Here is a 15973-nt window from a genome sequence, read left to right on the forward strand (position 1 = left end):
ACTGCATCTCACTAAGTGACATTGTTTAATGCGGTTTTACGACGGTTCATATCTTAACCTAACCTAACATTCGTACTTGTATTGAAAAACGCTCTATTACACTGTTTCGTTCACAATTACGATATTTGCATAACCTCACAGTTTTTCACCAACTTATTGCAGTACAGAACGCTGTATCTCGCTAAATGACATCGTTCTTTAAGGTTTCACGATGCTTGCATGCGCTTTAACAAGAATATGACATTATAGCAGTTTCGCACTTGTAACGGTACAACACGCAGTATCTCGCTTGTTCAAGCCGTTTTGTGTACTTTCACAACATTTCACCTATTGCAGTTTCGTACATGCAAGAAAACAACACTATCTCGTTAGATGACGTCCTTTTTGGTGGTCTCACGACGCTACATAGCTTAAACTAACATAACTCAAGCTAACCTTCGCACTTCTATCGTTAGAAAACGTTTTACTCGCAACTTTACAATGTTTTCTACAAGATTACGACGGTTTCATGCGCTTTCACATTAGATATCGTAGTTCCCGACTTGTAATGTTGAAAAACACTACATCTCACTAAGTGACATTGTTTAATGCGGTTTTACGACGGTTGATATCTCAACCTAACCTAACATTCGCACTTGTATCTAAATACGCTCAATTACACTGTTTCGTTCACAATTACGATATTTGCTTGACCTCACAGTTTCTCACCAACTTATTACAGTACAGAACGCTGTATCTCGCTAAATGACATCGTTCTTTAAGGTTTCACGATACTTGCATGCGCTTTAACGAGAATATCACAATAAAGCAGTTTCGCACTTGTAACGGCACAAGACGCAGTATCTGGCTAGTTCATGCCATTTTGTGTGCTTTCCCAGTATTTCACCTATCACAGTTTCGTACTCGCAATAAAACAACACTATCTCGTTAGATGACATCGTTTTTGGTGGTTTCACGACGCTACCTAGCTCAAACTAACCGAACCTTCGCACTTCTATCGTTAGAAAACGTTTTATTCGCTACTTTACAATGTTTTCTACAAGATTACGACGGTTTCATGCGCTTTCACATTAGATATCGCAGTTCCCGACTTGTAATGGTGAAAAACACAGCATCTCACTAAGTGACATTGTTTAATGCGGTTTTAGCGCGGTTCATATCTTAACCTAACCTAACCTTACCTAACCCAACCTAACCTAACCTAACCTAAGCAAACCTTACCTAACATACCCTAATCTAACAAAACCTAACCTAACCTAACCTAACCAAACCTAACCTAACCTAACCTAACCTAACCTAACGTGACCTAACCTAACCTAACCTAACCTAACCTAACGACGTTTGCAAGCGCTTTCACATTAGATATCGCAGTTCCCGACTTGTAATGGTGAAAAACACTGCATCTCACTAAGTGACATTATTTAATGCGGTTTTACGACAGTTCATATCTTAACCTAACCTAACATTCGCACTTGTATTAAAAACGCTCTATTACACTGTTTCGTTCACAATTACGATATTTGCATAACCTCACAGTTTTTCACCAACTTATTGCAGTACAGAACGCTGTATCTCGCTAAATGACATCGTTCTTTAAGGTTTCACGATGCTTGCATGCGCTTTAACGAGAATATCTCAACATAGCAGTTTCGCACTTGTAACGGTACAACACGCAGTATTTGGCTTGTTCATGCCGTTTTGTGTGCTTTCACAACATTTCACCTATCGCAGTTTCGTACTCGCAATAAAACAACACTATCTCGTTAGATGACGTTGTTTTTGGTAGTTTCACGACGCTACCTAGCTTAAACTAACATAACTCAACCTAACATAACCTTCGCACTTCTATCGTTAGAAAACGTTTTACTCGCTACTTTACATTGCTTTCTACAACATTACGACGGTTTCAAGCGCTTTCACGCTAGATATCACAGTTCCCAACTTGTAAAGGTGAAAAACACTGCATCTCACTAAGTGACATTGTTTATTGCGGTTTTACGACGGTTCATACCTTAACCTAACGTAACCTAACCTAACCTAACCCAACTTAACCTAACATAACCTAACCTAACCTAACCAAACCTAACCTAACGTAACCTAACCTAACCTAACCTAACCCAACCTAACCTAACCTAACCTAACCCAACTCAACCCAACCTAACCTAATCTAACCTAACCTAACCTAACCTAACCTAACCAAACCTAACCTAACCTAACCTAACCTAACCTAACGACGGTTGCAAGCGCTTTCACATTAGATATCGCAGTTCCCCACTTTTAATGGTGAAAAACACTGCATCTCACTAATTGACATTGTTTAATGCGGTTTTACGACGGTTCATATCTTAACCTAACCTAACATTCGCACTTGTATCTAAAAACGCTCTATTACACTGTTTTGTTCACAATTACGATATTTGCATAACCTCACAGTTTTTCACCAACTTATTGCAGTACAGAACGCTGTATCTCGCTCAATGACATTGTTCTTTAAGGTTTCACGATGCTTGCATGCGCTTTAACGAGAATATCACAATATAGCAGTTTCGCACTTGTAACGGTAGAACACGCAGTATTTGGCTTGTTCATTCCGTTTTGTGTGCTTTCACAACATTTCACCTATCGCAGTTTAATACTCGCAATAAAACAACACTATCTCGTTAGATGACGTCGTTTTTGGTAGTTTCACGACGCTACCTAGCTTAACCTAACCTAACCTAACCTAACCTTCGCACTTCTATCGTTAGAAAACGTTTTATTCGCAACTTTACAATGTTTTCTACAAGATTACGACGGTTTCATGCGCTTTCACATTAGATATCGTAGTTCCCGACTTGTAATGTTGAAAAACACTACACCTCACTAAGTGACATTGTTTAATGCGGTTTTACGACGGTTGATATGTCAACCTAACATTCGCACTTGTATCTAAAGACGCTCAATTACACTGTTTCGTTCACAATTACGATATTTGCTTGACCTCACAGTTTCTCACCAACTTATTACAGTACAGAACGCTGTATCTCGCTAAATGACGTCGTTCTTTAAGGTTTCACGATAGTTGCATGCGCTTTACCGAGAATGTCACAACCTAGCAGTTTCGCATTTGTAACGGTACAACACGCAGTATTTGGCTTGTTCATGCCGTTTTGTGTGCTTTCACATTTTACCTATCGCAGTTTCGTACTCGCAATAAAACAACACTATCTCGTTAGATGACGTCGTTTTTGGTGGTTTCACGACGCTACCTAGCTTAAACTAACATAACTAAACCTAACATAACCTTCGCACTTCTATCGTTAGAAAACGTTTTACTCGCTACTTTACATTGCTTTCTACAACATTACGACGGTTTCAAGCGCTTTCACGCTAGATATCGCAGTTCCCAACTTGTAAAGGTGAAAAACACTGCATCTCACTAAGTGACATTGTTTATTGCGGTTTTACGACGGTTCATACCTTAACCTAACGTAACCTAACCTAACCTAACCCAACTTAACCTAACATAACCTAACCTAACCTAACCTAACCAAACCTAACCTAACGTAACCTAACGACGTTTGCAAGCGCTTTCACATTAGATATCGCAGTTCCCGACTTGTAATGGTGAAAAACACTGCATCTCACTAAGTGACATTATTTAATGCGGTTTTACGACAGTTCATATCTTAACCTAACCTAACATTCGCACTTGTATTAAAAACGCTCTATTACACTGTTTCGTTCACAATTACGATATTTGCATAACCTCACAGTTTTTCACCAACTTATTGCAGTACAGAACGCTGTATCTCGCTAAATGACATCGTTCTTTAAGGTTTCACGATGCTTGCATGCGCTTTAACGAGAATATCTCAACATAGCAGTTTCGCACTTGTAACGGTACAACACGCAGTATTTGGCTTGTTCATGCCGTTTTTTGTGCTTTCACAACATTTCACCTATCGCAGTTTCGTACTCGCAATAAAACAACACTATCTCGTTAGATGACGTTGTTTTTGGTAGTTTCACGACGCTACCTAGCTTAAACTAACATAACTCAACCTAACATAACCTTCGCACTTCTATCGTTAGAAAACGTTTTACTCGCTACTTTACATTGCTTTCTACAACATTACGACGGTTTCAAGCGCTTTCACGCTAGATATCACAGTTCCCAACTTGTAAAGGTGAAAAACACTGCATCTCACTAAGTGACATTGTTTATTGCGGTTTTACGACGGTTCATACCTTAACCTAACGTAACCTAACCTAACCTAACCCAACTTAACCTAACATAACCTAACCTAACCTAACCAAACCTAACCTAACGTAACCTAACCTAACCTAACCTAACCTAACCCAACCTAACCTAACCTAACCTAACCCAACTCAACCCAACCTAACCTAATCTAACCTAACCTAACCTAACCTAACCTAACCAAACCTAACCTAACCTAACCTAACCTAACCTAACCTAACCTAACGACGGTTGCAAGCGCTTTCACATTAGATATCGCAGTTCCCCACTTTTAATGGTGAAAAACACTGCATCTCACTAATTGACATTGTTTAATGCGGTTTTACGACGGTTCATATCTTAACCTAACCTAACATTCGCACTTGTATCTAAAAACGCTCTATTACACTGTTTTGTTCACAATTACGATATTTGCATAACCTCACAGTTTTTCACCAACTTATTGCAGTACAGAACGCTGTATCTCGCTAAATGACATTGTTCTTTAAGGTTTCACGATGCTTGCATGCGCTTTAACGAGAATATCACAATATAGCAGTTTCGCACTTGTAACGGTAGAACACGCAGTATTTGGCTTGTTCATTCCGTTTTGTGTGCTTTCACAACATTTCACCTATCGCAGTTTAATACTCGCAATAAAACAACACTATCTCGTTAGATGACGTCGTTTTTGGTAGTTTCACGACGCTACCTAGCTTAACCTAACCTAACCTAACCTAACCTTCGCACTTCTATCCTTAGAAAACGTTTTATTCGCAACTTTACAATGTTTTCTACAAGATTACGACGGTTTCATGCGCTTTCACATTAGATATCGTAGTTCCCGACTTGTAATGTTGAAAAACACTACATCTCACTAAGTGACATTGTTTAATGCGGTTTTACGACGGTTGATATGTCAACCTAACATTCGCACTTGTATCTAAAAACGCTCTATTACACTGTTTCGTTCACAATTACGATATTTGCATAACCTCACAGTTTTTCACCAACTTATTGCAGTACAGAACGCTGTATCTCGCTAAATGACATCGTTCTTTAAGGTTTCACGATGCTTGCATGCGCTTTAACGAGAATATCTCAACATAGCAGTTTCGCACTTGTAACGGTACAACACGCAGTATTTGGCTTGTTCATGCCGTTTTGTGTGCTTTCACAACATTTCACCTATCGCAGTTTCGTACTCGCAATAAAACAACACTATCTCGTTAGATGACGTTGTTTTTGGTAGTTTCACGACGCTACCTAGCTTAAACTAACATAACTCAACCTAACATAACCTTCGCACTTCTATCGTTAGAAAACGTTTTACTCGCTACTTTACATTGCTTTCTACAACATTACGACGGTTTCAAGCGCTTTCACGCTAGATATCACAGTTCCCAACTTGTAAAGGTGAAAAACACTGCATCTCACTAAGTGACATTGTTTATTGCGGTTTTACGATGGTTCATACCTTAACCTAACGTAACCTAACCTAACCTAACCCAACTTAACCTAACATAACCTAACCTAACCTAACCAAACCTAACCTAACGTAACCTAACCTAACCTAACCTAACCTAACCCAACCTAACCTAACCTAACCTAACCCAACTCAACCCAACCTAACCTAATCTAACCTAACCTAACCTAACCTAACCTAACCAAACCTAACCTAACCTAACCTAACCTAACCTAACCTAACCTAACCTAACGACGGTTGCAAGCGCTTTCACATTAGATATCGCAGTTCCCCACTTTAAATGGTGAAAAACACTGCATCTCACTAATTGACATTGTTTAATGCGGTTTTACGACGGTTCATATCTTAACCTAACCTAACATTCGCACTTGTATCTAAAAACGCTCTATTACACTGTTTTGTTCACAATTACGATATTTGCATAACCTCACAGTTTTTCACCAACTTATTGCAGTACAGAACGCTGTATCTCGCTAAATGACATTGTTCTTTAAGGTTTCACGATGCTTGCATGCGCTTTAACGAGAATATCACAATATAGCAGTTTCGCACTTGTAACGGTAGAACACGCAGTATTTGGCTTGTTCATTCCGTTTTGTGTGCTTTCACAACATTTCACCTATCGCAGTTTAATACTCGCAATAAAACAACACTATCTCGTTAGATGACGTCGTTTTTGGTAGTTTCACGACGCTACCTAGCTTAACCTAACCTAACCTAACCTAACCTTCGCACTTCTATCGTTAGAAAACGTTTTATTCGCAACTTTACAATGTTTTCTACAAGATTACGACGGTTTCATGCGCTTTCACATTAGATATCGTAGTTCCCGACTTGTAATGTTGAAAAACACTACATCTCACTAAGTGACATTGTTTAATGCGGTTTTACGACGGTTGATATGTCAACCTAACATTTGCACTTGTATCTAAAGACGCTCAATTACACTGTTTCGTTCATAATTACGATATTTGCTTGACCTCACAGTTTCTCACCAACTTATTACAGTACAGAACGCTGTATCTCGCTAAATGACGTCGTTCTTTAAGGTTTCACGATAGTTGCATGCGCTTTACCGAGAATGTCACAACATAGCAGTTTCGCATTTGTAACGGTACAACACGCAGTATTTGGCTTGTTCATGCCGTTTTGTGTGCTTTCACATTTTACCTATCGCAGTTTCGTACTCGCAATAAAACAACACTATCTCGTTAGATGACGTCGTTTTTGGTGGTTTCACGACGCTACCTAGCTTAAACTAACATAACTAAACCTAACATAACCTTCGCACTTCTATCGTTAGAAAACGTTTTACTCGCTACTTTACATTGCTTTCTACAACATTACGACGGTTTCAAGCGCTTTCACGCTAGATATCGCAGTTCCCAACTTGTAAAGGTGAAAAACACTGCATCTCACTAAGTGACATTGTTTATTGCGGTTTTACGACGGTTCATACCTTAACCTAACGTAACCTAACCTAACCTAACCCAACTTAACCTAACATAACCTAACCTAACCTAACCTAACCAAACCTAACCTAACGTAACCTAACCTAACCTAACCTAACCTAACGACGTTTGCAAGCGCTTTCACATTAGATATCGCAGTTCCCGACTTGTAATGGTGAAAAACACTGCATCTCACTAAGTGACATTGTTTAATGCGGTTTTACGACGGTTCATATCTTAACCTAACCTAACATTCGTACTTGTATTGAAAAACGCTCTATTACACTGTTTCGTTCACAATTATGATATTTGCATAACCTCACAGTTTTTCACCAACTTATTGCTGTACAGAACGCTGTATCTCGCTAAATGACATTGTTCTTTAAGGTTTCACGATGCTTGCATGCGCTTTAACGAGAATATCACAATATAGCAGTTTCGCACTTGTAACGGTAGAACACGCAGTATTTGGCTTGTTTAGCCGTTTTGTGTGCTTTCACATTTTACCTATCGCAGTTTCGTACTCGCAATAAAACAACACTATCTCGTTAGATGACGTCGTTTTTGGTGGTTTCACGACGCTACCTAGCTTAAACTAACATAACTCAACCTAACATAACCTTCGCACTTCTATCGTTAGAAAACGTTTTACTCGCTACTTTACATTGCTTTCTACAACATTACGACGGTTTCAAGCGCTTTCACATTAGATATCGCAGTTCTCAACTTGTAAAGGTGAAAAACACTGCATCTCACTAAGTGACATTGTTTAATGCGGTTTTAGCGCGGTTCATATCTTAACCTAACCCAACCTAACCTAACCCAACCTAACCTAACATAACCTAACCTAACCAAACCTAACCTAACCAAACCTAAGCTAACGTAACCTAACCTAACCTAACCTAACCTAACCTAACCTAACGACGTTTGCAAGCGCTTTCACATTAGATATCGCAGTTCCCGACTTGTGATGGTGAAAAACACTGCATCTCACTAAGTGACATTGTTTAATGCGGTTTTACGACGGTTCATATCTTAACCTAACCTAACATTCGTACTTGTATTGAAAAACGCTCTATTACACTGTTTCGTTCACAATTACGATATTTGCTTGACCTCACAGTTTCTCACCAACTTATTACAGTACAGAACGCTGTATCTCGCTAAATAACATCGTTCTTTAAGGTTTCACGATACTTGCATGCGCTTTAACGAGAATATCACAATAAAGCAGTTTCGCACTTGTAACGGCACAAGACGCAGTATCTGGCTAGTTCATGCCATTTTGTGTGCTTTCCCAGTATTTCACCTATCGCAGTTTCTTACTCGCAATAAAACAACACTATCTCGTTAGATGACATCGTTTTTGGTGGTTTCACGACGCTACCTAGCTCAAACTAACTGAACCTTCGCACTTCTATCGTTAGAAAACGTTTTATTCGCTACTTTACAATGTTTTCTACAAGATTACGACGGTTTCATGCGCTTTCACATTAGATATCGCAGTTCCCGACTTGTAATGGTGAAAAACACTGCATCTCACTAAGTGACATTGTTTAATGCGGTTTTAGCGCGGTTCATATCTTAACCTAACCTAACCTAACCTAACCCAACCTAACCTATCATAACCTAACCTAACCTAACCTAACCTAACCTAACCAAACCTAACCTAACCTAACGTAACCTAACCTAACCTAACCTAACCTAACCTAACGACGTTTGCAAGCGCTTTCACATTAGATATCGCAGTTCCCGACTTGTAATGGTGAAAAACACTGCATCTCACTACGTGACATTGTTTAATGCGGTTTTACGACGGTTCATATTGTCACGTTAAAGAGACAGGAGACGTTTTTAAGGCGTCCTCACAAAAGTCCGAAGAGCGGTCGGCTCAGCGCAGCCAAAAACAGAACAATGGCACGAGGGGGAACTGCCACTTCGTCTGCCTCTTTTGCGCTGGCAGCTCAAGCGCGCGGCACTGCCCCTCCTCCCTGAAGAGCATCGCCTCGATGCTAAACGAAGCGTGTATCGTAAAAAAAAAAAAAAAAACATTGTCACAGTGTGTGGTACGGTTTTAACCGCAGCACGTGCACAATCTCGGGTCGTAGCTGTCGGCGTCGGGGTGGTTGGCTTCCGTCCGGAAGGACTTCGTAATTGACGTCGCTCACTTGTCGTAGCACTTTGTACGGGCCAAAATACCGACTGAGAAGCTTCTCAGAGAGACCTTTGCAGCGCACAGGGGTCCAAACCAACACCTGGTCACCTGGTTTATAATCGACTTGTCTGTGGCAGCGGTTGTAGCGCTGTGCATCGACGCCTTGTTGTTTTTTGATGTTTACGCGGGCTAGTTGACGTGCTTCCTCGGCTCGTTGCACGAAACACTCAGCATCTTCGTCGAGATTCTCGATGTTGTCAATGTCGCATGGGAGCATTGCGTCCAACATCGTCTGAACGTCCCGACCGTATAGAAGACGAAACGGAGTGAATCGTGTGGTCTCTTGCGTAGCGGTATTATACGCGAATGTTACGTAAGGCAGTATTTCATCCCACGTCTTGTGCTGTACGTCTATGTACATAGACAGCATATCAGTCATCGTTTTGTTAAGCCGCTCGGTCAGTCCATTTGTCTGAGGGTGATACGCTGTTGTCTTGCGATGCGTGGAGTAACTTAACTGAAAAACTTGTTCAAGGAGCCTTGCTGTAAACGCTGTTCCTCGGTCTGTGATGACACAGGATGGAGCACCGTGGCGTAATACAATTCTCTCGATGAAAAACTGAGCAACTTCACAAGCCGTGCTTTTAGGAAGCGCCTTAGTTTCAGCATAGCGGGTTAGATAATCTGTAGCGACGATTATCCACTTGTTGCCGGAAGATGACAAGGGAAACGGACCCAGGAGGTCCATGCCGACTTGATCGAAGGGTGTTCTGGGTGGCTCGATAGGGTGAAGTAATCCCGCAGGCTTAACAGATGGGGATTTTCGGCGCTGGCATTCGCGGCAGGCTTGAACGTACTGTTTAACGCAAGCGGCAAGTTTCGGCCAGTAGTAAGACTTTCGTACCCTAGCGATGGTTCGGGTGATGCCCAGATGGCCCGATGGAGGCTCGTTGTGGCAGGCAAATAGAATTTCCTCACGCAGCTCTGCGGGGACGACCAACAGGTAAGTTTTGTTGCTGGCGGCTGCGTTCTTCTTGTACAACACGCCCTGTCGTAAGCAGAAGGATGACAATCCGCGAGTTATATGCTGGGGCAGTGATACGTTGCGGCCCTCTAGATGTTCAATGATAGGTCGCAATTGAGCATCTGCTCGCTGCCGTAAAGCCAAGTCTGTTACGCTTACGGAGCCAAGGAAAGGGCAGTCCTCTTCGAAGCTCTGAGCGGCAGGCTCAACTGGCGCGCGTGACAACGTGTCCGCATCTTCGTGTGCACGACCGGACTTGTACACGATAGTGACGTCGTACTCCTGCAGACGTAGGCTCCACCTTGCCAGTCGTCCGGAGGGGTCTCTGAGGTTCGTAAGCCAGCACAGCGAGTGATGATCCGTCACTACTCTGAATGGACGGCCGTAAAGGTAAGGTCGAAACTTAGCAATTGCCCACACGACAGCAAGGCACTCCTTCTCCGTGGTACTGTAGTTTGACTCCGGGCGTGTTAGGGTTCGGCTTGCGTAGGCGATGACCTTTTCAATTCCCTCCTGCCGTTGGACGAGTACCGCGCCCAGACCGACGTTACTGGCGTCGGTATGAATTTCTGTTTCGGCTTCCTCGTCGAAATGTCCAAGAACAGGTGGTGATGCCAGGCGAAGCCGAAGCTCTGTGAATGCTGATTCTTGTTCAGCACTCCAAACGAACGGCGTATCGTCTCTAGTGAGTCTAGTTAATGGTTCGGCAATTTTCGAAAAATTGCCTATAAAGCGCCGGTAGTACGCGCATAGACCAAGAAACCGCCGCACACTTTTCTTATCGGCAGGAGTCGGAAAGGCTGCGACAGCGGCGGTTTTCTCAGGGTCAGGACGGACGCCTTCTGCACTTACGACATGTCCAAGGAACTTTAGTTCTTCGTAACCGAAATGGCATTTTTGCGGCTTTAACGTAAGGTTAGCCGTCCGAATCGCCTCAAGTACTTGTCGTAGTCGCTTCAGATGTTCGGAGAAGCTGGTTGAAAACACGACCACATCGTCCAAGTACACAAGGCAGCTTTGCCATTTTAAGTCAGTCAACACAGTGTCCATCATGCGTTGGAAGGTAGCTGGCGCAGAGCAGAGTCCGAACGGTAGCACCCGAAATTCGTAGAGGCCATCCGGCGTGACAAAGGCGGTTTTTTCGCGGTCGCGCTCATCAACCTCAATTTGCCAGTAGCCACTCTTTAAATCCAGGGAAGAAAAATACTTCATAGAATATACTTTTACAGCGCAAACATAAAACGATCCACAAAGAAAGCGACGACACACACCAGCGCTGACTAACAACTGACTTTATTTCGGAATATGTCAATGCATAAATACCTCCTGGGCAACCTCACCGCACATGCGCCACACATCTCGACAGATAACAGACACTCAGAGGAACAATCAGAGTTGACAAAAGAAATGAAACCGTGTATTACATACGTGATGAAATGAACTGAAACTCAGATGGGAGCAGCGTCAGAGACGTGTCGCTTATACAAAGCTGAGCCCTTTTTCTGATATGATAGGCTTCCAAAGCCAGCAGCGCATGTTCATTGTTACTCCTGCCAAGGATCGACGTCCCTTCAAAACGTGGCTCACAATTGCAGCAAGAATTAATATGAGCCACAAGATGGGCTCCTTTATCTTCGTTCTTGTTAACTTTTTGAGCGTGTTCCCTGAGCCGCTCGTTGATACATCTTCCAGTTTTTCCGACGTAGAACTTGCCACACGAGAGCGGGATGGCATAAACCACGCCGACGGCACACGGGACATAAGTCACACCGTGTCGGATTTTGCAACCTCCTCTGTTCATACCGCAAGTGCGGGAGCACAGCTTGGAAAGCTTGTTCGGGGCAGACAGCGCCATAGCGACCCCATGTCTGCCTGCCACTTTCTTGAGCTGATGGGATATCCCATGCATATACGGGACCACCACAGGCCTCGCTTTGTCCTGTACGGCGTCCGCCCGCTTGGCAGTTTTCTTTTTCTGGAAGAGCGTTTCCGCCACTGCAATCAAAAGCGACCTTGGGAACCCCGCAGCCAAAAGTCGGCTGATCTGATTTGCGAAACTATCGTGCATCTTGTGAGTGCATGATTTTCTAAGCGCCGCTTCCATGGCCCCCATCGCAATACCTCTTTTCACAATTTTCGAATGCGCCGACTTAAAAGGTAACCAGTCCTTAGTTGCGCGTGGATGATAGGACCAACACACATGACGTTCACAAAACTCGAGCCTTAATTCTAAAAACTGTAAAACACCATTCTGTGGGAGCTCAAAAGTAAACACCAGACCTCGTCCTTCTCTGCTAAAATCACCTAAAATCTTAGTCACCGAGTCCTGGTAGGAGGAGTCTATAGATAATAAAACCAAAAAATCATCGACGTACCTAAAAACCTTTACAATCTTTCTCGCGCTAAAACCTATGCTTAAAGAGCAATCCACATTTGCTAAAAAAATATCTACAAGCATGGCACGAGGCAAAATTGTGAAAAGAGGTATTGCGATGGGGGCCATGGAAGCGGCGCTTAGAAAATCATGCACTCACAAGATGCACGATAGTTTCGCAAATCAGATCAGCCGACTTTTGGCTGCGGGGTTCCCAAGGTCGCTTTTGATTGCAGTGGCGGAAACGCTCTTCCAGAAAAAGAAAACTGCCAAGCGGGCGGACGCCGTACAGGACAAAGCGAGGCCTGTGGTGGTCCCGTATATGCATGGGATATCCCATCAGCTCAAGAAAGTGGCAGGCAGACATGGGGTCGCTATGGCGCTGTCTGCCCCGAACAAGCTTTCCAAGCTGTGCTCCCGCACTTGCGGTATGAACAGAGGAGGTTGCAAAATCCGACACGGTGTGACTTATGTCCCGTGTGCCGTCGGCGTGGTTTATGCCATCCCGCTCTCGTGTGGCAAGTTCTACGTCGGAAAAACTGGAAGATGTATCAACGAGCGGCTCAGGGAACACGCTCAAAAAGTTAACAAGAACGAAGATAAAGGAGCCCATCTTGTGGCTCATATTAATTCTTGCTGCAATTGTGAGCCACGTTTTGAAGGGACGTCGATCCTTGGCAGGAGTAACAATGAACATGCGCTGCTGGCTTTGGAAGCCTATCATATCAGAAAAAGGGCTCAGCTTTGTATAAGCGACACGTCTCTGACGCTGCTCCCATCTGAGTTTCAGTTCATTTCATCACGTATGTAATACACGGTTTCATTTCTTTTGTCAACTCTGATTGTTCCTCTGAGTGTCTGTTATCTGTCGAGATGTGTGGCGCATGTGCGGTGAGGTTGCCCAGGAGGTATTTATGCATTGACATATTCCGAAATAAAGTCAGTTGTTAGTCAGCGCTGGTGTGTGTCGTCGCTTTCTTTGTGGATCGTTTTATGTTTGCGCTGTAAAAGTATATTCTATGGCTATGAACCAACTAGGCCCAAAAGAAGTTTTACTTAAAAATACTTCGCTCGTCGTAGTCGGTCAAGCGAGTCATCAATACGCGGCAGCGGATAAACATCTTTTTTTGTGACGTTGTTGAGCTTTCTGTAATCTACACAGAAGCGAAGCGTACCGTCCTTCTTCTTAACCAGAACGACCGGTGAGGACCAGGGACTGTTCGAAGGCTGGATAACGCCGTCGTCGATCATTTCTTTCACTTGCTGCTTGATAGCTGCGCGTTCTGTCGGCGAGACGCGGTATGGCTGTTGGTGAATAGGTCTTGCGTCGTCGTAAGTGATTATCCTGTGCTGTGTAATTGGCGTCTGACTCACTTTAGACGACTGAGCAAAGCACGCCCTGAATTCAAACAATAGCTCTCGCAAGGCCCTCTGGTTCTCTTCTGGCAGTGCACTGTTCATGTCAACATCTATTACGGTTTGTCCATTGCGGCTACTGTCTTCACAGGCAAAACACTCAATGACGTCCTCCAAGGCTTCAGCGTAGGCGACCGCAGTGCCCCGGAAAAGGTGACGATGCTCATTGGTGAAATTTGTAATCATGACCTCGGCTGTACCGTTCCGAATGTCAATGATGCCTCGTGCCACAGAAATTCCAAGCGCCAGCAGCAGGGAGACGTTGCACTCTGCCACTGTTTCACCGTCACTGGTTCCTTCGGAAGTCACCTGAATTAGGATACTTGCACGAGGTGGTATTGTGACACTGTCGTCGGAAACACGGAGAGCGGTTGTACGGCGGTTGGAGTCCCTTGACGTAGCGTTGACTGTCGAAAAGGAAATGCAGCGTCGCCGTAGGTCGATTACGGCGCCATATTCCCGAAGAAAATCGAGGCCGAGAATTAATTCGCGGGAGCAGTCACGTAGCACGATGGAGCTGACCAAAAACGTGCAGCCTCGTATTTGTAGCCTGGACGTGCACAAACCAACCGGCGTTACAACATGTCCGCCAGCTGTACGTACATGCGATCCTGTCCAAGGCATTATCACTTTCTTCAAGGTACGTGCCAATTGTCCGCTAATAATCGAGTAGTCAGCACCAGTGTCTATTAAGGCAGTTAAATTGCGACCGTCGAGCAGCACAGGTATGTCCATTGAAAAGTCGCTCAGCTGGGATACAGGCGCCGGCGTAGTCGAATTTCCGTTGGTCCGATGTCGCGTCGATTGGAGGGCGAGGTCTTCATCACGTCGAGAATCAGCGGCCTCGCCTCGAAAGGTCGCTGGCGTTAGTTTTCCAGGCGAGGGCTCGGAGACCGTCCTTGCGGCCTTCGATTTCCGTTGCCTGAATAAGATGACGACCGCGGTGACGGTGAGCGCGACTGACGCCTGAGTGGGACGTTCTGCCGAGCGATAAAATCTTCAATTTCTGGTGGTCTCTGTCCAAACCGGGGGCGGGGTGAATTGGCAGGAAAACCCTGCAGCCCAAGTCGGCGGTACTGGCAGTCTCGGTAGAGGTGACCCGCTTCACCGCAGTGGTAGCAAAGCGGTCGTCGGTCGGGCATGCGCCATATGTCGGATTTACGCATGACGGGTCGAGTGTCTGCAAAATAAGGGACCACCTGTGCGGACTGCAGTGTGGCGTACGGGGTTGCGGCTGGTAGTGGGACTGGTGCAGGTGCGTTGTGTTCGAACGTGTCGGTATAAGTGGTGCGCTGGAAACCACTCACTGGGGATGGTGTCGTGGACGACGGAACGGTGCGTCTCAATACGTCTGCGTAGGTCACCCCTAGAGGTTCACTTGAAGTTGCGAACGCCTGAAGTGGTGCAGCAACCTGCGTTGGTGTCTCGCGGCGAGGTGTGCCGAGCGCATGCTGAACTTCGTCACGTATGATGGTGGCGATGCAATTCGTGGAAGGCTGCTGCTGCGCCTGGTTCAGCTGTTGCAGCTGTTGTAGCTCGTCGCGAACAACCGAACGTATCAGCTCGCGAAGCGCTCCCACGTCGGTCGGGAACGAGCCTAGCCCGGTGGTATAGATAGCATTCACTTGCCGATCGTACTGGTTCCGCTGCTGCAGCGCCTTTTCCATGGCGACGGCTTCAGTGAGGAACTCCGCGACCGTTCTAGGCGGACTACGAATGAGTCCAGCGAAGAGCTGCTCTTTCACACCTCGCATCAAGTGTCGCAGCTTCTTGTCTTCCGGCATGGTTCGATCGGCGCGAGTGAACAGATGAACCATATCCTCCACGTATGTAGCCACACCTTCATTA

This window comes from Rhipicephalus microplus, unplaced genomic scaffold, assembly GCF_043290135.1.
Source record: "Rhipicephalus microplus isolate Deutch F79 unplaced genomic scaffold, USDA_Rmic scaffold_31, whole genome shotgun sequence".
Lineage (NCBI taxonomy): Eukaryota > Metazoa > Arthropoda > Arachnida > Ixodida > Ixodidae > Rhipicephalus > Rhipicephalus microplus.